Source organism: Strigops habroptila, chromosome 2 (genome assembly GCF_004027225.2).
Source record: "Strigops habroptila isolate Jane chromosome 2, bStrHab1.2.pri, whole genome shotgun sequence".
NCBI lineage: Eukaryota > Metazoa > Chordata > Aves > Psittaciformes > Psittacidae > Strigops > Strigops habroptila.
The window spans coordinates 72,549,667-72,574,431 of record NC_044278.2 but is presented as its reverse complement, the minus strand read 5'-3'; the positions used below and the strand labels follow the sequence as shown (position 1 = coordinate 72,574,431).

At 38.3% G+C, this 24,765-nt stretch overlaps 1 protein-coding gene and 1 long non-coding RNA gene across 2 annotated transcripts in view; both read left to right on the top strand.

Annotated features, from left to right (window-relative positions):
- The window catches only part of LOC115603905, a 68,031-nt gene extending 61,739 nt beyond the window's left edge, over positions 1-6,292 (top strand). Inside the window, exon 3 of the long non-coding RNA XR_003990042.1 lies at positions 5,992-6,292. This is a non-coding gene — a long non-coding RNA (uncharacterized LOC115603905). The remainder of the gene's footprint in view (positions 1-5,991) is intronic.
- GPC6 (glypican 6) overlaps positions 1-24,765 on the top strand; it is a 737,424-nt gene that overhangs the window by 154,638 nt on the left and 558,021 nt on the right. The window lies entirely within an intron of this gene.

Here is a 24,765-nt window from a genome sequence, read left to right as displayed (position 1 = left end):
ATAAAGCGTCTTTATTCAAGTAAGCAAAGTAATAATGAACCCTGAAATACCATCACAAGTCCATTGAAGATTAGTAATTGGGAGTAGTATTAAAGATCTTTTAATACAGTATACAAATAATTTCTTGTAAGTCTTCAGTTTGTGTAGAGATACATAAGGTTATTGTTTATTTGAGTTTCCATGTTTTCTGTTAATATTTTTCTGGAGCTCTATTGTGCAGACTTCATCTACTGTTTTATAAACTCAAACATGATGAACTAGTAGTTAAACCTACCAAAAAAAAGAGGTGGTGCAGGCCATAGCCATGGCTGGTCATTTTTGTACTTCCCTATTTAGACTTCCCACATGAAAACCAAGTATCTCTTAAGGTACAGTTTCTATATCTGCACTATCCAAGTTACGAACACATCTGCAAAGAAACAGACTTACGATCTGCATGGCTTCTCGTACTTTTTTTCAGAGTTTTCAGAGAAAAAAAGAACACATTCTTTTTTTCAGAGTTTTCGGAGTGCTGAGGTATGCTTCCCACTTCATTGGAGGCTTGCAATTTGCAACATCCTAGTCTGGATTTCTACAGTTTTAAATCCCTGCTGCTATACTAGGGCTATTCCAGTGCTTCTTGCCTAACTAGATGGTGGCACTACTAGTTTTTCCATTTTACAAGTTACTTTGGTACCTTCCAAAGATAGGTTTAGGGGATAGTCACTCCAAAATGGTCGCCATCTCAGCAGGGTTAATGCAAAGGCTCAATATTTATCTATGAGGTTGTGTAGCGAGCTAACCATATTTATCTCATTTTCATATTAGTATCAAGTATTTTTGATAAGCTCCAAGTTAACATGAAAAAATTCATCTTATGAATATAAGTGGAGTCACTGAAATTTCTGCTTTGACATTTTTACACAGGCTGGAAAAGGAATTATCTTAAATCAAAGAGATTGTAGTTGGTCAGGCAGATGCAAGAAGCAACACTGCTGTGCTGCAGGACAACCTTCCTTTGGATGGGAGAGCTGTCTAAATCATCTCCCCTATAAGTCAAAGAGGTAGATAAATTCGGGAACTGGGAAGAATTTAATGTGTGTATAACTCCCAGAGAACACCCAGAGAAACAGTCTATAAACCCCAGTATATTTCAGTAGGAACAGATGCTCATTAATGATGTGCAACAGGAATGCAGGACAGCAGGATCCCTGAGGGTGTCTTTGGGAGCTGGTTATATAGAGAAATCTTTTAGATTTGAAGTTCACACATCTGTTTTAAGTATAGATTGATATAAACATTTGCAACTGCTTTCTATTTTACATTTGCTTTAAGGGGCTTTTTACACTACACTAACTGAGTTAAAGGAAGTGTGGAGGGTCATCAAAATGCTTGTCAACCGTTTAGGGGAGAAAGAAGGCTTGTACACTAAAACTGGACCGCTGGGGACACTTTTACATTCACCGGGCTTTATTTTCAGTCTTGACACATAGACATAACTTGGCCCAGTTTGAAAGTTAGCATCACAGAAGCCAGGAAGGGGACTTTCCCACTCAGAGGTGGATGACATTTAGGAAGGCTCTTTAGAGTAAGAATAATAGAAAGTTCACATGAATGTCTCAAGTCCCAAAGGTGCTTACAGTTGTACATGAAAATAGAAAAACAGCCCTTTACTAAGTGTATTTTCAAAACTTACTACAGAGAGGCCACACTTTTTTCTGGAGTTTCTGTGTGCTGCTGTTCTGCTGTATAAAACTCTGCTGGGTCACACAAGGGTAAAAGTGGGCAATTTGGGCAAAGCTAGGCGGATAAATACGAGGCTGTATGGAGATTCCTGTGTTCCCCTGAACTAGTTTGTTCTTCAGAGTTCGATTTAGTTTCCAGGAGCAGGCATCCAATAATGCATAATTAAAACTCCTAATCTGATTTTGCCACTGCTGTTGTTCCTGCTGCTGCTATTCATATTGTCAAAGGACAATTACTCTCATTAACCAAACGAAAGTACTGTTTAGGGGAATGCAAATTCAACAAATCTTACTCAGCGCTTGGTCTGTCATAAAGGTAAGCACTCTCTGTCTGTCTGCTAAAACTTTACACTTCCCATGGGCAGTAAAGCGGTGAATTTTTAACCAGTGTCATGCTTCTTTCTATACCCGATGATTAATGTGCTGGTAAAAACTTTATGCACACTTAATCATTCATAACCAAACATATCTGATTCTGTGCTGCTAAAAGCTTCAGCATTTATAATTAAATGACATCAGCAGAAAGAAGCTAGCTAAATCTGGAACTAGGCAGTTTGAAAGCTTAATGATAATGTCTAAATCTTCCTCCATATTGCACTGTGGCATTTAAGGAGGATTCTTGGTGGGTTTTTACTACAAGGGAAGGAAGAGATAATAGCAGCTCCTTCACAGTGTTTTTCTGGATACCCTGTGTTTTCATGGATAGAGGAAAAAAAAAAAGGACACTGCAAAAGCAGCCTAAACATTTTTGCAGGAATATATATTACAAAATTTGAAGCCATGGACAGGAATTTTCGCATGTAAGTTTGAAGAAAATGCTCAAGAAGACAACTGTTGGCTGTGAAGATTGTGAAGAGAATGGGAAGGACAGTCTTGGCATTCTACTTTCTCACCCAGGAACTCTCTTTTACTAAATTAGGGTGTTCATCAGAAATAAATTCATGCCAAAATTACAAGACAGTCCCATCTGCTGATCCCTGCCTTGCCTTAGAAGAGAAGGAAATTTAACTCTAATCTCCCAGCCTGTATGAGAGGGCGCTTGAACCACTGAAGGACTGGGTGGAAGATGAGACATTAGCACCTCCTTGTCGAACTCTGTTTTTAATGGCAAACAGGAACTGTACAGCCACAGCATGCGCTTAGGTCACATCCTGCACACAGGCTCGGTTAAGAAATAACACAATTCATGAATTTTTACTAGATTTAGATTGAACTGCCATTTCTCATATAGTAAGTTCAAGAATAGAGCCTTACAATTTTTGTATTGTTTTTTCCCATAACTTTTATGGTTTATCATAACTTATCAAATGCAGCATATCTTAGATCAAAAATTATTATTATCTAAAACATGTATGTGTATTTAAGACAAATTACCTGTGGATATAAAGTGTTTTCTGTGAATGTTTGGAAGCAGACTTTTATATTTTCATGTAAGCCACTAAATAAATAGATAAATAAATAAATAAATAATCACACCCACTTCTAAATCCAGGTTTTTAAATAGACTTTTTGCTGGGTTTTTTTCAGTTGAGAAGATATTAAGCAATAGTAAACAGGAATAAATTACAAGATGAAATGTTTCCACCCAAATCTTTTTTTTTTTTTATTATTTTTTTGTGGTCCCACAGAGCAGGTATAATATATGGATCAGTGGTCTAATTTATTAATTCCCTGAAGCTTGAAAGAGATATCTTAGGAGAAAAGAATGTGGGGAGTATCTGAAGCAATGCAGTATTCAATTGTTTATTTGCCTCTCTCCTTAAAGACTGCTTCAGTTCCAGATCTTCCCTTTTCTCCTATATAATTAGTGGGAAGTATAAAATACAGCTCAGAGAAACTTGCCTGGATTTCAAAGCATGTATGCATGTCATGTCTTCCATTCATCACAGAGAATACATAGGTATATGTGTACCAGTTTCTGCTTATGTGTTCAGCAAATGCTTGACATACGGCATGTGTTTCACTATGTCCTGAAAGTGAAGATGCCTGTTTTGCCAGACAGGTCAGTTTTAAGTATATTTTGCAGGAAGATATCTGCATAGATGTATAAATAGAATTCTAATTTTAATTGTATATATTTATAATATTCTTTAGGCCTAAACCATTATTTTAATTTAGTAGTACTGAGATAGACCTCATCTATATATTCTATTTGTTTACTCACCATAGGCAATGTTTTACAATAGGAACAGAAATCTTCACTTTAAGATAAAGAAGAGATTAGGGCATGTTCTTGGAAAGTAGAAGGTTTAGGTATATTCTCCTGGCTGAGGTGAATGTTGAACCCAGATCTTCCATTTAAACGGTAGACTCTAAGGTGAGAACCACCACTGCATTCTTCAGCTTCTTCTTTGCTTCTGTTTCTTGAAAAAAAAAAGAAAGAAATCAACTGATTGCCTCAAATGTGATGTGTATGCTATGACATTGAGGAAATTCCAAGTTGTTCGTCCCAGTGCTTCATAAATCCCCAAATAGATTCTAGATCCTGTACCTCTTCTGCTTCTGCAACAGATGCCTTATTACTACACAGTCTTTTTTTCCCCACCAAGGAAAGTGCCCAGATGGGAATAGGTAGCTACAAGCTCACACTGCCCGTGCTCTGAACCACCTTGGCATTAAACTCGTGAAAGTAAAGCTTTCTAAAATCAGGGTCTAGACTTTTAAAAGTGTGTATGTGCCAAAGAGTATTTTAAATATAAGGCTTTGCACAGCTGCAGATCTGAAACTCCACCATTTCATGCCTGAGGAATTTTGGCTCCTAAATACACAGGGGCCAGTGAAATACATCAACTTGTGCATCTATTCGTCACAAAAAATTGTAGATAGTTCTTAAATTGTAATAAAAAATAAGCCTGGGTATCAAGCAAGATTTTCAAAATATAACAAATACCGTTGTGTTGTTTGAGGGTTTTTTTTAAAGCTGATTTTTGAGACAGATACATGTGATCAAGAATATTTAGAACATTATAATTAGATTCTTTACTCCTGGCTGTCACATGTATTATTATCCATAGTGAGGAAAAGTGTGTGGATTTGCAGACTAAGAATACTGCAAGAAATATAAAAGCTAAGTTATATGGTTGAACACAGGATATGCTTTGTATTTGGATTCCCTATGTAGTTTCTAGACAAGTAAAATGCGGTAAACATAGTATTTCACTACTGATGAAGTCTTCAGCTTCTGGAAATCACCCGTCCTGGGTTCAGCTATAGCAGTCATTTTTCTCCTTCTTAGTAGCTGGTGCGGTGCTGTGTTTTTTAACTTTCAGCCTGGGAACAACGCTGATAACACCGATCTTTTTAGTTGTTGCTAAGTAATGTTTACTCCGACCAAGGACTTTCTCAGTCTCATGCTTTGCCAAGGAGGAGGGGAAGCTGGGAGGAAGCAGAGACAGGACACCTGACCCAAACTAGCCAAAGGGGTATTCCACACCATAGCACGTCATGCCCAGTATATAAACTGGGGGGAGTTAGCCGGAAGGCCGAGATCAGTGCTCGGGTCCGGCTGGGTATCGGTTGGCAGGTGGTGAGCAATTGTATCCTCTCCCCTTGTTATTTTCCCTTATCGTTATTACCATTGGTGGTAGCAGTAGTGGTTTTGTATTATACCTTAGTTACTGGACTGTTCTTATCTCAACCTGTGGGAGTTACATTCTTCTGATTCCCCTCCCCATCCCTCCGGGAGCTGGGGGAGGAAGAAGGGGGGGAGTGAGCAAGCGGCTGCATGGTTCCGAGTTACCGACTGGGCTCAAACCACAACATCACCCATTTCCAGTAACTGAAGACTGACCAGTCTTCTTGGGGTTGTTTTCTACAACAACTACTTTAAAATGTAATGCTTTTAGCTTCTATTTCTAAACCTATGATATAAAAAAAAATGTGCCTATGGATAATGCATGCTGTTTCAGTGCAGCCCTCTCCCAGGTTTGCTAGACTGACCTGCGTAACTCACAAGATTCTCAGTACTGGTCTGAGCCTTTCAACAGGAGAAAACAGATGCAAAAATGGTATTATTAAGTGTGGTAAATATAGTGATTTATAGAATTCAGCCTTTGCGAGCTTTCTAAACAGACATTAACAGTTACTTGTTTCTCTGTCTGGAGCTGATTTAGAAAACCCAAAGTAAATACATTTTGCCTTTCAACAGCAGTACAGTTTAGGAATGTAAGGCAGTTTATTCATTTTGAAAACTGCATGAGCTGTGTGAATAACAGGTTTCTTAATTTGCACAGATTAAATAGACCTTTCACTTTTTTTTAATGTTTAGGTCATGATGTCTGATGCTGGAAACAGGGTGAATGAAAGCACAACCTCTCCCTCTGAATTGTGACAAAGGAAAGAGTGGGAAGGAAGAGAAGTGTCTTAACAACTGTCATTGCCAAAGATTGTTTAAAAGCTGTAAAAGCCTTCATTTGCCTTCAGGAGTTGTGACATATGGTCAGAAATGGTTTGAAGATTTATTGTCATCTTTGCTGGATGAGATTCAAAGTGTTCTTTAATAAGGATCTTGTCCCTCATCGTCCTTGGAAAAAACCTTCAGAAATTGTAAAACATACAGAAAGCAGATAGAGCCTCAGATTTTTTCTAGATTTTCTTTTTTTTTTTTTTTTTTTGAAAGACAATAAGCAGGATTTCCAGATGAAATAAAACAACCTTATTTTCTACTTGCAATTAATTTTTTTATGTGGCACCATTTCATCATATACATTAATGACATCTTGTTCCTTCTTCGGTTAATTCAAATTCCGGGTGTAGACTGTGCACACTACACATCAGACGATTTTTCAGTCATTATTTGGAGGCATAAAGCTTCTCCATGCAATAACAGCTATCCATTTTGTCTGGACCTCCCTCACCATAGTTAGCAGATGTGGATTTCATGTTTTGAAGGCATTATGAGACCTTTCCACCCATAAAAGCCCATCAAAACTTGTGAGGCTAAGAAAACAACAGGAAGGTACCAAATGACAGGCCACCTGATCAAGCAAGGTAAAGACTAATAGCAAAAGGGTGACAATTGCCTGAGCACAGAAATGCTCAGTACCAAAAATAGCCACAAGTGTGCATCTTAAAATGGTAACGGACAAATCTTCTCTAATTTCATTTTCTAAGCTGAAGGTACATAGAACAACACTCTGTCTGCTCTCACTCCCACTGGCTGCGCACGAAAAATCATAGGTGCACCTATGGGAATTTAGAATAGAGCCCATCATGATGAATATTGAAAGGCACATTGATCTCAAGGTATATGTGGTACCAGTGAGATATGGCAAAGGGCACCTTTCTTATCTCTCTTAAATTTTGCATAAGTCAGATTGATTTAAGCTTTAGCTGAATAAAATCCTCCCATTTTAGCAGGCTTGACAAGACTTTATTGCGTTCCAGTAAGAAAATAACACAGAAACATAATACTCCAATCATATTTTTAAAGGTAGCTTCACAGTATAAAGTTGTGGCGCTTGCACAGTAGCATTATAGTGACCTTCAGATTCAGTGTCCTTGATTGTTTCCAGAATAACAATAATATATCACAGAAGTGGGATATGAATCATCTACATATGTAAAACTTCTCACTGCCTCCTAGGTGAGGTTAGAGCAGACCTGTTGTAAGCAGGATGGGGACAGGCCACTTATGTGGCCATGATGTTAGTGCTCCACTGGCTCATGGTGAGAGGAGGAGAAAGGCACGATACAAGCCTTGCATGCTTTCATGGCAACCATATGAAGATTATAAGGAAGGTGATCCAGTAGTAGTGACAGGCAGAGAAGCCATGTAAACGCATTTTCACGAGTTTTTTTTGCAGCACAAGGAATCAAGTGAAGACTGGAACAGGTTGCCCAGAGAATTTGTGGCTGCCCCATCCCTGGCAGTGTTCAATGCCAGGTTGGACAGGGCTTTGAGCAACCTGGTCTAGTGGGAGATGTCCGTGACCATGGCAGGGGAGTTGGAGCTAGATGATCTTTAAGGTCGTTTCCAACCCTAACCGTTCTATGCTTCTGTGATTCAGAGAAGACCAGTAAAAGGAAGACAGACTTGGTGTGACACTTGGCCGGGGAGTTTTAGCACTCCTTTGATTTTGTTGCTGTTATCATTGAAGTTTTGTGCCCCTTTTGCGAGGATAGAGAGTATCTAAATAACTCCTTGGTGTGCTCTTTGCCATGTTTCTAGGTTGGATGAAATCTCAGACGGGATTATGTAAAAATAAAACCATTCATTGCAGTTTCCATTTACTATCTGAGACAAAAGAAAAATTTATGTTTGAACAGAAACTACTTCATCAAATCTGCTGGAAGATTCTGGCTCCACAAGTGGCAGCAAATTAGACCTGCCCAGAGCTGTCCTCCAGCAGTGGGACCAACAGACCTGTCTGCTGAGCTCTCCTTACCTCCAGATATTGCTGTATGCAACATGCCCATGGGCACAGTGGTTGCCGCATGCCACTCCTACCTCCATTTTTTTCATACCTGCCGCTACAGGAGTTGCTGAATGTCAGGATTCTTTTTCTGATTATGTTTTTACCTGGTTTAGTCTTTCTTCAAATGTTCCAAACTTTACACAGAGCGTCATGCTTCCTGGCAGGAGATTCGTTTTCCTGGCAGCAAGACCTTTCTAACCCTCAGGCTGTACTTTTAAATCTTAATTTGCATAAATTTGCATAAACCCACCAATATAGGGCCTCCCATCTGCTTGGACTATTACCGCTGTGTGGTAGGAACAACACAAATGTTCAAAACAGAGCTGCCAGACCTGCCTGAGACACTCTTGTCTCTCACACAGGGGCTGCTGCAGTGCAGCAACCTGAAATCAAACTTTCAGGCATGAACACCACCTTGGTGAAAAAAGACCCCCTTCCATTCTATCCAGTGGTTCAAACTGGCAAGTGCTGTTCTTAGAGGAGCACAGCGGCCATGTGAACATCGGTGGTGAGGAGAAGACAAGCAGTATAGGTCCTCATGGACTAATGTGGTACTCCTGGTTGTGGCAGCAGGGAATCTCCTGCTGTCAGAGGGACACAGCTGTGGCAAATTCTTGAGAAGCAAAGCAGCCACCTCTTCTGTGCCCTTCAAGAGGTCTATCTTCCTAGGCCCATATTAATGTCAGGACTATGGGATGGATATAAGGAACCTTGTCGATAGTTACATAGAAACTCACACTCTCCAGTGGCCTTTAATTCCTAGTCTTTCTTCAAACACGACACTAAATGATAGCTAGGAGATCTGCATAATGAATTTAGAAGTTTATCCTAATCAAAAGCTGTTTTCCAGATATAATCTCTTGACTGAGCCTTGGGCTAAGGACAGCTCAGTAGGGGGTTAATTATAGTGGTGCTACTAGTATGAAAAATAGTTGCTTTCCCTTATGGGAAAGTTTCTGTACACTACTAGGTCAAGATAATGAAGCACTCTTGGCAGTCTTGAAAACAGCAAATTGTAGTTGCTTTGCTTAGAATTTGATGTAGGTGATTTTGATGAAATTTATGAAATCCTTTGAAATACTTGCCATTGTTTCCAGAGAGTAATTCCAGTGAGTAGGACAAATAGGCTACTGTACTTTATTTAAAGATGTTACATTAGAAATGTCAGCATGCATGAGAATAACAGATCATGTGGGTGAAGGAACCATTGCTTTTAAAAGGAAATCAATATATAATAACCACTAATATCAAGACTCTATTCAGTGTAATGGGGGACAGCATTTTCAAAAAGCCTGCAATATGCCTGCAAGGAACGTTCACTTATCACTCCAAGAATAGGTGCTATAACTGATCTTGCCGTTCATGCATCACACTACCCGTTTGTCCTTACATCCCTTACATAGTGAGCTGTAACTGTAGCTACAGAGGAAAGGGGAACTTTTTTTATAGCTGTATAAAAACAGACTAGTTTTATTGCTGTGCATAGATTATAAGAAGGGAGCAGAATAGCAGAGTTCAGATCTCTGCATCTGGTAGTAAGTATGTTGGAGAAACCTGAATTATACGGATTACAGAATATTAGGACAATCAGGCGTTTGGTTTAGGCCTTTACTGCTATGCAGCTATTAACATGTTGCATACCAAGGGCAGGGAGGATTTTATCTTCTTTTTCTGAAGTAAAGCTGTATATTCGTATGGTCTCAGAGGAGGAAGAGGCAAGCAGATCTGTGTTTGAATTTTTAGGTATTGACTAAGTCTCTGAGGCTGGATTCTGAAACTATTTTGCATGTTTTTTTATTGCCACTGTTACCTAGTCTGGTTTAGTTTTAGTTTAGGGAATAGCTTAATATAGTGATCTCAGTGAAGCATTTATTTCCCATTAAACACTGCCAATATTTGCAGTACAGAGTGTAAAGTTAATGAAAAAAATACTGGTATGTGGTTTTCTAACATCAGCTGCAGTCCACTGTAATTCCACAGCTATGGTGTCTAAATGGTGAATGAATGTGCATGGTTTATAATGGGATTAGGTCATATGGACCGTTCTAACATCTTTTATGCCAAAACTCCACACTAATCTCTAAGAAATGTAGGAACTCAGTTGAAGTGGGAAGACAGCATGATTTTCCTAGTATGCAAAAACTGTCAGTGAATTTCTGTTTTACTACTGGTTTGGTTCTGATAGAATCATCCTTCTTTTTCTTTTTTTTTTTTTTTCATTACATATTTTGTCATTAAAGGCTATTTCTTACAACAAGTTCTCTGGCTTAACCTTTCTAATTGTTATAGATGGTTGGAGATGTTTTGGCTTTCATTTGCCTAAAGAAATGTTGCAAAATTTGGCCTCTGAGTTTTATGCGCTTCTTCCGGTTTTACTTCTTATTGGAGGGTAAAAAGAGAAAAAGGCTGATAAAATATAAGGCCATTTACGGGTTGGAGTGAAGAACTGCTTTTTAGAATGCAATACATAACCTGAAGTGAATATGAAGAGAAAAAAAATACACCAAAATGGGGAAACCACAGAAATAGAGTATACAATATTTGATTATAGTTCTGTAACTCCTGTTTTATGTCAGGAATGTTATGAATGGTCATTTTTGCTTCTGTTTTATAATCAATAAAACATTTTCAGTTCTTACCAGGGACAAAAAAAACCTCAGAAAAAACAAATACTTTTCTAAGTATGCATACATAAGTACATGCTTTCTACAAAGTTAGAAACACGGACAATGAAGTAACTTACATTAGAGATAAGGGTAAAATAAAGAAAGGGTGGTCTTCATTTTAGTGTTGTTGAAAGTGTCCCTAAGACTTAACCACACAGCTCTGAGGGCTGCTTTTCTACAAGTTTTAGACCATATGCAATTTTGAAGAATTTATATGGCTCCTTCATCACTGGATTTAAATGCCAGTAAGAGCAGTGGTGACTTAGCATTTGACAGTCTAGTTTAAAGAAATTTGAAAGTAAGAAGTGTGTGGTTTTTTCCTTGGTGCCCAGGCATAAGTGTGATGAGCTTTGGATGTAGTAGTTTTGAAGCAAACCCATTTCCTTTCAAAAGTAAGAAAAACAAACTGATGTGTAGGTCTCTACAGTATATGCAAGGTATGAGTTACCCTGTCAGATTTACTCTTTCAGCATTCAGCAGACTACTTAAGGAAAGATATTAATTCATTTTTAATGTTAGGAAAATACAGTCATTAAAAAACAGATAACATAAAATGCCAGAAATGCTTTTAACGTTACACGTAAGTGCACTGCTTGCTTAAATAGCTTGCTACTTTTGGAGATCTAGATATACTGAGGTATTAAATATTAAAATAGAGGTTGCTTTTTAAAATGCAGTGTTTCTTATCAGAAAAACAGTTTGAACAAGCAGCACTGTTGTATAATGCATGATGTTGCTAATAAGAGAGTCTTGGAAAATAATTTTTCACACTGTAAAAGTGACTACTGTTTTGAATAAAAAAGGTTCTCTATTCATGTTCTTTTAGCACGTGTATAACAGTGCTGTCAAGCTTCATGCAATTATAAATTTGTAATACATTCTGAGTGACATGAAGTCCATTCTGGGTTTTTATCTTAGTTTTGTGTATTTACTGGTTATCAACTCTCTGATCGGGCTATACGTAACCCTGATTGGAAAGTCATTCTCAAAGACTGGTCAGTGCTTCAGTGTTGGTTTAGATGAATGTGTTGAAAGGGTTCCACAGGGTCTCTTCTATGTCTGGTGTTACTTAATATTCACAGTATTGATTTAGATGAGACAACAGAACAGTGCTTAAGGACAATGTTCATAATAAGGACAATAATAAGGACAATGCTTATTCAATTTTCAATGATACTAACCCGCTCATGGTTGAATCTGCAACATTAAAGAAAAAGATTCCAATATGTTGGAGAAACCATTGGGAAGAAAATATATTGAATTAAAATTTAAAATTAAAAAAAAAAAAAGAAAAATTGGGGAGAAACAGCAGTAAAAGTACAGGGTAGGGAATGGTTTATTATTTAACATTTTAAAGAAAAATCCTTTTATGGCCATAAGACATTACAAACTGAGAAGAAGTCACAAATGGTGCGACATTGCCAAAAAAACCCAAAGTATATAATGGGGTGGATAGGCAGAAGCATTTTCAGAAAAATACATAAATATACTCTGCGCTGTGTTGCAGTTTGTCCAGGTTTGGACACAACTGAGAAAGAACAATTGCAGATAGTTCAGTCAGCCAGAGTAATAAGAATTATGAGGCAATATAAACTGTGAGAAAAGGTGGAGGAAACTGGAGTTTTTCTATTAAGAGAAAGTCTTGAAACATGAAAAAAGTATATAGAAAAACCTCAAAATCTAAAAGTTCTCCATATGTATATTAAAAAAAAAAAAAAAAAGAGGCATAGGACATCATAAACTTTCTAACACTTAAGGCCTGAAGCACTGGAATGAGAATTCAAGAGCAAATTAGATAAATATCTTTCAATGATATCAGACACACTGAGAAGTGGGAGATGGTGTCCTCAACATAAAAAGGACATGGAGCTGTTGGAGCGAGTCCAAAGGAGGGCCATGAGGATGATAAGGGAGCTGGAGCACCTCCCGTATGAGGACAGGCTGAGAAAGTTGGGGGTGTTCAGCCTGGAGAAGAGAAGGCTGCGTGGAGACCTCATAGCAGCCTTCCAGTATCTGAAGGGAGCCTACAAGGATGCTGGGGAGGGACTCTTCCTTAGGGACTGTAGTGGTAGGACAAGGGCTAATGGGTTCAAACTTAAACAGGGGAAGTTTAGATTAGCTATAAGGAAGAAGTTCTTTACAGTGAGGGTGGTGAGGCACTGGAATGGGTTGCCCAAGGAAGTTGTGAATGCTCCATCCCTGGCGGTGTTCAAGGCCAGGTTGGACAGAGCCTTGGGTGACATGGTTTAGTGCGAGGTGTCCCTGCCCATGGCAGGGGGGTTGGAACTAGATGATCTTAAGGTCCTTTCCAACCCTAACTATTCTATGATTCTATGATTCTATCGACGACAGCTGTGTATTTTGTTTTGAGAGAGCTCTTGTCCAGGCTGGATACCATTCTTCATCCTGCAGAAGACAGTAGACCACGATCTCACTTCACGGTAGACTTGTGATTGAGTAGAGCTTCCAAACCTTTGCCCTTATAAATCAGTGATATTTAAAATTTGCTATGATTTTTTTCATGGCAGAAGTTATGTGAACTATGTGTTGGTAAGAACTAAGTAGTGTAGTTATTGGAGCTTTTGGGGTGTGACTTTGAGTTTGTGTTCAAATGGACAGACTTTTTATCTATTTGAGTATTTCTTTTAAGTAAATTCCCAAGGCATTGGAAAATTTCAGCCCGACTAATTAGGGATTTGAAGCAGATGGGAATAACACATTTGTTACTGTGTACTGAAGACTATGTGTTAAAGTCTGGTTTGGTTTGGTTTCTCTTAGTGGTAATGTGGAGGCTTAAGAGCAAGTACAATAACTTGAAATAGAAGGTGGAAGCGAGGACAGGCGGCCTGGGAAGAATATAGAAGCATTGCTCGGGAAGCTAGGGACCAGGTTAGGAAAGCTAAGGCCCAGCTAGAATTAAGTTTGGCAAGGGAGGTGAAAGATAATAGGAAAGGATTCTATAGATACGTAGCAAATAAAAGACAGACTAGGGACAATGTGGGCCCTCTCCGGAAGCTATAGGGGGAACTGGCTACCATGGATTTAGAGAAGGCTCAGGTTCTTAATGACTTCTTTGCCTCCATCTTCACCAGCAAATGTTCTGACCACACCACCCAAGTCTTGGAAAGCAAATGCAGGGACTGTGAAAATGAAGACCTTAGGCCCACTGTAGGAGAGGATCAGGTTCGAGACCATCTTAAGAACCTGAACGTGCACAAGTCCATGGGACCTGATGAAATCCATCCACGGGTCCTGAAGGAGCTGGCGAATGAAGGTGCTAAACCACTGTCCATCATATTTGAAAAATCATGGCAGTCAGGCGAAGTTCCTGATGACTGGAAGAAGGGTAATATAACCACCATTTTCAAGAAGGGGAAGGCGGAATTCCCAGGGAACTACAGACCAGTCAGTCTCATCTCTGTGCCTGGCAAAATCTTGGGGCAGATTCTCCTGGAAAACATGCTAATGCACATGAAAAACAACGAGGTGGTTGGTGACAGCCAGCATGGCTTCACTAAGGGGAAATCCTGCCTGACCAATTTGGTGGCCTTCTGTGATGGAGCCACGGAACTGCTGGACAGGGGCAGAGCAGTTGACGTCACCTACCTGGACTTGTGCAAAGCGTCCCGCATGACATCCTTTTCTCTAAATGGAGAGACATCAATTTGATGGATGGACCACTCGGTGGATAAAAAACTGGCTCGATGGCCGCATGCAAAGAATTGTGGTAACTGGCTCGATGTCCAGTTGGAAACCTGTAACGAGTGGTGTCCCTCAGGGATCGGTGTTGGGACTGGTCTTGTTCAACTTTTTTGTCAGCGACATGGACAGTGGGATTGAGTGCGCCCTCAGCAAGTTTGCCGACGACACCAAGCTGTGTGGTTCGGTTGATATGCTAGAGGGAAGGGATGCTATCCAGAGGGACCTTGACACTCTTGTGAGGTGGGCCAATGCCAACCTGATGAAGTTTAACCAAGCCAAGTGTAAGGTCCTACACCTGGGTCGGGGCAATCCCAGGCACAGCTACAGGTTGGGCAGAGAAGAGATTCAGAGCAGCCCTGCAGAAAAGGACTTGGGGGTGTTGGTTGACGAGAAGCTTAACATGAGCCGGCAGTGTGCGCTTGCAGCCCAGAAAGCCAACCGTATCCTGGGTTGCATCAAAAGAAGCGTGACCAGCAGGTCGAAGGAGGTGATCCTGCCCCTCTACTCTGCTCTTGTGAGACCTCGCTTGGAGTACTGCGTACAGTTCTGGTGTCCTCAACATAAAAAGGACATGGAGCTGTTGGAGCGAGTCCAGAGGAGGGCCAGGAGGATGATAAGAGGGCTGGAGCACCTCCCATATGAAGACAGGCTGAGAAAGTTGGGGCTGTTCAGCCTGGAGAAGAGAAGGCTGAGTGGAGACCTCATAGCAGCCTTCCAGTATCTGAAGGGGGCCTATAAGGATGCTGGGGAGGGACTCTTCGTTAGGGACTGTAGTGGTAGGACAAGGGGGAATGGGTTCAAACTTAAACAGGGGAAGTTTAGATTAGATATAAGGAAGAAATTCTTTACTGTGAGGGTGGTGAGGCACTGGAATGGGTTGCCCAGGGAGGTTGTGGCTGCTCCATCCCTGGCGGTGTTCAAGGCCAGGTTGGACAGAGCCTTGGGCCACATGGTTTAGTGCGAGGTGTCCCTGCCCATGGCAGGGGGGTTGGAACTAGATGATCTTAAGATCCTTTCCAACCCCTAACTATTCTATGATTCTATGATAACATTTTTACTCAACATTAAATAATACATGGTCACTGTTATAGGAAAGTGAGAGGCTTCAAATAGACCATATGATAACCTGGAGCTAAATAACTTGAGAAAAGGGACCTCAGACTGCAGGGATCTGGATTCAGTTTTTGCCTTTGACTTGCCACTCTCTTTGAGCAAATCACTTAATCTCTTTCTTTCCCCTTGGCCCCACTTGCCTTATGTAAGCTAATTCTTTGGAAAGGAATACCATGTGTGCTTCTCACTGTGCGTTTAGCAATTGGCCACCCTTGTTCCACTGGGTACTTTACAGAGCTGTTATTATTTAAGAACCGCAGTATAAGACATAAAAGGAAAGATTGTAAGTAAGGTTCATATTCATAATACCCATCTAGATGGTTAGACATATAAGGCCTTACAGTGAGAGATTAGTACTATTCAGGCAGAATCTGCTTTACTGCTTACTTCCTTTAAAAATACTAATATTCTTCACTTACTGTGTTATTCACAGCAACAACAATAAAAGGAAGTGAATAAAAAATTTTTGTAATAGTCACTCTTGTTTGCATGTATTCCTTGCATAATCCCAATCCTGTTCTCTTTCATCTGTTCTAGTATTATAAAACTCTTTTTGAATAAGTACTTTAATTAAGAAATGTGCTTAATGCTATAAATATTAACCTTGGACATTGTGTGATAGCTTGAAGAAGGCACAGATTATCCCCAGACAATTTTATCTTTACATTTGCATGCATTTTTGTTCTAAGTCAGAAGTCTTGATGTGGTAATTTTATAACCCATTGGTTTTAAAGTCTACAATCCATAATAAATGTAAACTTTCAAGTAATCCTTTATTTGCAAGCACTGTAAGTGAAATTTTTGGCTGCCCGTGAAAGGGATTAGGTCCCTTGAGGCAATTTTTGGGTAACAAGGCTTCCCTCAGTGTCAGGTAGAATAGCTTTCCTGAATAATTTCAGTAGACTAATGCCTCCAAACTAATCAGTTTTGCTGATTTAAGTGGTCCGCTCTGGAGCCTATTGTGAGTCACAGCCAGGATTTTCAGATTCGACAACCCTTATGACTAATGAGAATCAAAATCTTCTGGATTCTGGTGCATTCTTGACTAGTACTTAACTGAAAAACATTATAATGGACTATCCAAAAAGAAAATGAAAGTTTATAAGACTGTATTAACTTTTTTAGAAAAAAGTTCTAATAGGATCTGAACTAAAGTTAAAAAAAAGTAAATATATTTATTAGCTTTTATAGCATATAGCATTTGGGGAGGCGGGGAGAACGCTCAGTACTTGCTTTTAAATTATTCTATCTGTGTTCATATGTTTCAGTCCAAAACCGAGACATATTGATACATGAGATGGTGATGAATAGAAAGCCTGAGAACTTTACTAACACTTGATTGAATATTTGCTACTGCTAATATATCAGCATCTGAAGATCTAAACTCCTATCTAGGCCAGCTTCTGTTGCAACCTTTACTCTGCTCATGATTTCTCATGAAGAAGATAGAGGCTGACTTACAAGTTTAATTTCAGCCTCAGGATAATTTTCTTGAATTCAATGAAACAAGCAATGACTGAGGAAAGCTAGATTTGGCCACACTAAGATGCTGAGTAATGTGTGCCCTAAACAGGCCCACTGACACTGCATTCAGTAAACTATGTCAAAGTGATAATGAAGCAATGTGGCTTGTAGATCATACTCAGATTAAAGACTTCAGAAACTGTCAGATTTCTTAGGGGTTTATATACTTTGATAACATTTTGATACTGCTTTTAAGATTTGGATAATACTGGTATAAGGTTCTTGTAGAACAGGCTCACAAAATGGTTTAGCCATTTATAATTTAAGTTGTTCTCAAATACATTTTTTTTTCTTTTCCAGAAAGATTTCTCAGTTACATTTCTCAAGATTAATGTTTACTTTCTGTGATAGCCTCACACTATCTGTTTCAACTTGATGCTTTTACATGCACATCAAGTGTCAGTAGTTTGGACAGTCTTTTGTGTCTTGCAGTCACGATGGATAGCTTTACATTGTAATTTAAGTAACTGTAGCTTCGGTGGCCTAGCATGAACTCTCAGCTTCCCTTTACAGTCAAGGAAGAGGTATTTCCAGAGATAATTCCTCTCATCCTGAAATAGGTATCTATATGGGTTAAACAAATTTTGTTCTAGTGAAGTTTATTTTTCTTTGTCATTGTACATATCCTAACACTCACATTTAGACAATTAATTTTTAGATGTCTGAAATTAGAAGAGAGAAATCTTATTACATTAGACAAGCAATACTGCACATAGGCAAATATTATTTAACCAAAAAAGTGTTATCTGGAATTTCAGATGTTGTTCTTGATCAATTTCATAACTCATTGGTTGAATTTCCAATGAGATCTGTTTGTATTTGTCCCATACCTTGATTTCCTGCTCTGAAGTATCTGAAGTCACTTATTCCCAAAATTATATTGTATGCCTGTGTTGGTGAAAATTATACAGACAATATTCAAAGGTAAGGAAGTCATACTTTTGTTTCATATCAAGCAAGGAAGTAGAATTTGATTTTGTACTGTCTTTCAATTGGTAATCATTTACATATGTGACAAGAGAAACCTTTAGCAAATCAAAATAGTTGGCTTTATGCAATTCATTTTTGCCAAATGTCATGCTCTGCACGTGAGATTCCTGCCCTTCTGTTTTCATTCCCGTCTCATGTTTCTTTACTACTACACACTTATATTTGCTGTACAGACCCGCGTTCTCTCTCCTACTCCATGAATCCCTGCACAAGAAGTGCTGCACTGACTGGTCTGAGATCTGCTGACCAGCTGCATATACAGTTTAATAAATAAAATATCGACAGTGCCGTACTGCTGCCAGGGCATTCCTTGTAGCCTGGTCTTGCTTCGAAGCACCCCTAAGAGGCATTTTCCCTTTTTGCTGCCATGTGTACAGTCATGTAGCTGTCATGTTAACATATAGAACAGAGAGTCATGGAATGATAGAATAGTTTGGGTTGGAAAGGACCTTAAGATCATCTAGTTCCAATCCCCCTGCCATGGGCAGGGACACCTCCCACTAGACCAGGTTGCTTAAGGCCCTGTCCAGCCTGGCCTTGAACACTGCCAGGGATGGAGCATTCACAACTTCCTTGGAAGCCTGTTCCAGCAGATTTCTATAAGAGTATAGGAGAAAGCTAAGAAACATGTATGTTTGTCTTTACTGCAGGAATGAAAATGGCAACTAAAGATGTAAGACTCTTGTGACTCAGACCCAACGGGGGCTTTTTGAGGTTTTACAGCAATACAGACATAAAGCATATCTGAAACAAAATTCTTTGATTCTCTAGGAAATAGCACATTCAGTATATTTTGTCATGTGTAAGTAGCATTGCGTGGCTAAAAGAGGCAATGCAATATATGACAACATAACAAAAAGAATTTGGTAAAGCAAAGAGAAACTATTACCCCTTAATCCAGAGCGAAACTACTGCATAATCACCCAAGACCCAGAAGAAAAAACTGTAAGAAAGTGAAGCCATTGCCTATCTCTTTCAGGGAGTGAAATCTGCCCACAAGAGGCATTTCTTTTCCTGTATGCATGAAAAAGAAATAAATGAGACATTCGAATAATGGAAGAATCTGCATATTCATCACTTAAACGGAAATGAAATTTGCTATGTGGGCATGATAAGAGTTGCATTTCAGTAGCATTGATAAGTGAATGTCAAAGCATACATTTTTAGGAGACAATCTGGTTACTTTGGCAACTCAAGCATTATTAGTCACTTCTGATAAGGCATCCTTCTTTCATTACCAACTGTGGCCTTTGTCGCTCTGTTTCCTAGTAACATCAAATTGTTTCGATAAAAAGTAATTAACATATTCGGTTGCAACAAGACTATACATAAACTCGATCTCTCTTTATTGTTTCTTCTCAAGGCAACATAACAACATTTAAAAGTGTGCTTTGTTTCCTTTTCTTTTCTTTATTCCTAACCAAGCCTGAGACAATTACACTAAATTACCAAAGCATCTATATATCCAAGCCCATTAAAATAATACAGTTAAGTTTAAAAATGACAGGATTGCTGCTTTAGATCAGGGGATATTTGATTAACAAGGGGTAAAAAATAGCCTTGAGTTAAAATAGAAAATTATTATTGTGAGAGCTTTGAGAAAATTGCAAAAATTCAGAAATACAGAAAATTGTTAATACCCATTTCAAAATATAGTTGTGTATTACATTCATTTATTTAACCATATCTTAAAGTCCTGATAGTCCTAAGTCCAGAAAAACCCTAAACTTTAGTAAGTTTTGTACAGGGAGTGTTATTAGGTTTTTCCCAGATGATTACTCATATTAACATACAGAAAAAAATACACATTCATATATATGTATATACGTACTACGGACTCTATTTTTCAGGATGTACAATTCTTTTCTTCTGATGCACTTAATATGGCAGAGGAGTCAAGGCAGGGAAACTATACTGCTGGTGGCAGTAGCAATTCCCTGAATTAAATTACTTATTACTTCACTACATTACAGAATTGGAGAATGATTGAGTTTAGAAGGATTCTCTGAAGACCATCTAGTCCAGCCCTCTCTGCTCAAAGCAGAATCAACAAGATCAAGTTGCCTGGGATGGAATCCAGCTGGGTTTGGACAGCTCCAAGGTTGGAGTCTCCACAAAAAAAGTTTTTTCATGTGTTTAAATAGAATTTCCTGTGTATCAGTTTGTGCCCATTGCCTCTTGTCCTGCCACTGGACACCACTGAAAAGCGTCTGGCTCAGTCCTCCTTACTCCCACCAAGCATACATTGAGAAGATCACCCTGAACCTTCTCTTCTCCCATTGAAGCTCTTCTCTCACTCATACTTTCCCTAGTTTTCCATTTGCTATCAATATACCTGTATGGATCCTCCTTGTTGCCTTTCCTGCCTATTGCCAGGTTCAGTTTCAGGTGACCTTCAATTTCATGCCTCAATTTCAGACCAGATATAATTTTTAGGGGAAAAAAATATGGAAAATATGTTAGTGTATCTGTGGATGTGTATTTGTTTATGTGTATTAGTGTGTATATACATATGTGCCTCTATATATTGTCAGTAAATTGTGTTGACCATTCTAACAGACTGGAAAGGAATGTGATCTCATTCTGTATATGTCACAGAACCCAGGGGCCTGAAAGAAAAGAAACTAAAAATTTGTGCAGATAGCAGGACTGAGCATTTGACTGCCTGCCAGATTCCTGGTGTAGCAGGAAGTAACCACTTCATGTCCCTGAAATGTGACCTCCCTGCTCTTGAAAAATAGGTGTCATGGAGGGAGTTACTCATGGAAGTAATTTTAAATTTGAATAGGTGTGATTCAATTTGTAATGTGGAAGCAGCAATTCAACAACTGATTAGTCAACACCGTATACATTACATACTGTACTCATGAAACACAAAAAATAGAAAATTTGTGTCTGTAGATGAATGCGAGTTTGAATATTGGAGTGATGTTGGTATCAATCCCATTGATTACAATCTAACAGCATCAGAAAATAGTGGTTTACAGAGAGATGAGAATAATACTTTTCAATAGCTGTAATTGAAGGCAGAGAAATTAATGAATGTTTTTCTATTGCAATTCAGATAGATATATTAAATATTTTCAGCTCGTGGGGTTTTTTGTTTTGTGAAAAGTGAGAAATTCTGAATATGCTATGATGTTGCATAAATCTTTTTGTTAGCTGTCATTCACATCTGGGTTTTTTTTTTCTGTAGATCTGTTTAGTTGCTAGAAAGGCCTGCACATCATAGTGGTAGCATTTTCCAATTGAGCCTTCTAGCAGCCTTCCAGCAGCCTTCCAGTACCTAAAGGAGGTCTACAAGAAAGCTGGAGAGGGAGTTTTTACAAGCGCATGTAGGGATAGGACAAGGGGGAATGGCTTTCAAGTGAAAGAGGGGAAATTTAGATTAGATATTGGGAGGAAATTCTTTACTGTGAGGGTGGTGAAACACTGGCACAGGTTGCCCAGAGAAGCTGTGGCTGTTCCATCCCTGGCAGTGTTCAATGACAGGTTGAACAGGGCTTTGAGCAACCTGGTCTAGTGGAAGGTGTCCCTGCCCATGGCAGAAGGGTTGGAATTATATGATCTTTAAAGACCCTTCCAACCCAAACCCTTCTGTGATTCTATGATTCTATGACCCTTCTCTTTTTATTAACGCTTTGTGATTTCATTTAATTGTCCAGAAATGTGTCAGTAAGTTCCTACTGAGAATCAGCACTTGCTGAATATTGATATATGCACTGGCATTTTTTGGCATGTAATCTAGTTCTCAAAGACTGCAAAAGATTAGAAACCAACTTGGGGACTCCTGTGAATATTCTGTATGAACTTTAGTTCTCTGTACAGTTCTCTGTAAGGCAATGGCATAGGATAGATTAATAGTTACAGAATTTGCCATTGAGTAATATTCGTTGTTAAGTACCATTTATTGTTTCACTTCCATAATGAAATAGTTTTCAGAAGCCTGATGTGACTTTGTACTATTTTTTTCTGATAAGTTTTGTGAACAAAACTCTCCATATTCTTTGGAAGGAATGGAAGAAAACAACTCAGCTGATTGCTTGCCATTATCAGTTTTATTTCGTATTGTTAGTAACTGGGGATATATTGCAATTGTATTCATAATGTTTATTCATTTTTTAAAAAACAAAACTGAAACCATTTTCTCTAACTAGATATGTCTCATGTTGGAGCATTGCTGCAACTGAACTGGAAAAAAGCTTAATATAAATTGTGAATTGTGTACAAATGTTACATAGCATTTGCGGAAAATGAAACACTGCAATTTTCTTTTTTTTTTTTTTTCACAAACTAGTCACTCATAAAGTATAATGTAAAATTCTACTCAAAATTTGTTCAAACCAGAAATACTAAAATATCAACTGAGTCACAATCTTTTTAGGGTGCAAAGAAAAATGGATTACGAATTTTCTATTGCTCAGTCTTTCCTGTTAACTTTGAGTATGAAGTCTTCATGACCAGAGAAAAATAAAATTATTCTTTAAAAATGATTGCCCATCTATAGCAACATCATGGAGAGTAATGGTCTCTTTTTACTATTCAGGCCAAACTTAATCCACAAGTGCATTAATATTTGAATTTGAAATTATGAACTAATTGAGTCAGCATTAGGAAGTTTAATGGAAACAACCATTTAAGACTTTGATCTTTCTATTTTGTTCTTAGAAATAGGCTTTTGCACTCCTCATACTAGATCCTTCCCGGTTTATGTCACTACAGGAAAGATTAGTGAAAATTCAGAGTAATGTTGAAACTGTGATAAACATGGGAACAACTTCCATACAGCAATTGAATCCCAAATTATTATGTAATTTTACATAGTAAAAATCATTGGTGCGATCAGCAGAGGTCCTTACCATTTGTTGCAGTATTCAATTTGTGCCTGGAGCTATTGGGAATGATTCAAACACACAAGGAGCATATGTTCAGAAAGGGGTTTTTTTCTCAGCCTAGCTAGAGGTGAGCACTACAATTCACATCATCTAATTTCTAAGTTATTTAAATCAGTCATTTTATCTAAGTTGTGAGGTAGGATGCATGTGTAGGTAGGAGAGACAGTCAAGAATGTCTAGAAGGCAGCTAAATTATCTCCATTAACTACAGAGAAGGGGCAGTGGTGGATGCACATATATGTACGTGTGGTAGAAGAGAAACAAGAAATGTAATCACATGTGACTTGGAAGACTGGCAACATTTCTTTCAGTAATGTCATGATCATATTCATTTTACCTGGTGTAGACTTCTCTACGTCACTTTTTATCCCTCTGACTTTGAAAGTATCATAGGGTGCAAATGTGGCTAGCCCAAATGTAGACACCTACAATGTAGAGAGATATGTAGTCAGAGTAAATAAATCTTACTTTCTTTGTCTCTGAAATTAAATTATATTTACAAGAAGGGCCACTGATTGTGTTACAGTAGAGTGAGTCTGAAGTTTGGTACTCAGTTTCTTGACTGCCTGGTAGGAAGCACTTGATGCGAAATCTCTGTGACCATCAGCAGCTGGTTTTTCAGTCTTTGTAAATGGCAAGGGACATTTTACTGTGACTGACTCTAAAGAGATATCTGTGATTATATTCTAGAGAAATACTTGTTACTTTGGGGAAAAAAAAGCTGGAAACTGAATAAATTTTAGTGTAATTCCTGATCCTTTTGCAGCTCTTTCAGTTGTGAATAGTGTAGGAAATTAATTTACTTGCTTTGTGCTAAAACACTGCAGCTATATGGAATGAAAAAAGAATGATAAACTTATACATAAATTTGCATATGTATTTCTACCAGAATCTTGATCTGAAAATCACACATCTGGAGCGAAATCCTAAACGCAAATTATATATACCATAACTGTACTCCTATATGAAATGTGTTGAAATTAAAGGGCTGTAGGCAAAGTGCAATTTTAGGGATCAGGACTTATAACTGGAAACAAAAATAAAACAAACTTGTTGATCTCAAGCCAACCAATCTCAGTATTCAAAAGAAGCTTCGCAAAGAATTCCATCCCTTGATATTGAAAGCTGCTTGGAAAAATCTTTATCCATCAAATAGTTTTATGGCAATAAATACACTTTTAATCTAGAAAATAAGGTGCTTGGATAAAACAGTAACCACAATGCATTCCTTTCAGAAATGAATATTTATGTAAATGAAAAAGAGTGTTTTTAATATTCCACAATTTATTTTTGTTCTCTATAACCTGATTTTGGAGTTATGGCAGTGTTAATAATTCCTATGTTTATCCATTTGAAAATTATGATTTCTATATGTTTCTACAGAAAGCTGATTAACTTACCTTGTATGTTTGTAAGTTTTATTTCTTTAAAGGGAGTCCATTCAAATGGCACTGTGTGTTAAAGTGGAGATTTGATGTAAATGCTACATCTACTAAAAGTATTCAGATTTTCAGGACTAAAAATGTGTTATCAGAAATACGTATGCTTTGAATATGATTTTTTTCTGTAACTATAGAGTATTTTTCATTTTTGTATGAAGCTTGTTTAAATAAGTGAAGGTATTTCAGAGACAATATTTCCACAAAAATAGCTGAAGACAGTGATGATATCAGCAATAAAACAGTTGCAGTATAGTTAATGCAGCAATATCACCTTGAGATTGGGAAGCTGTTTT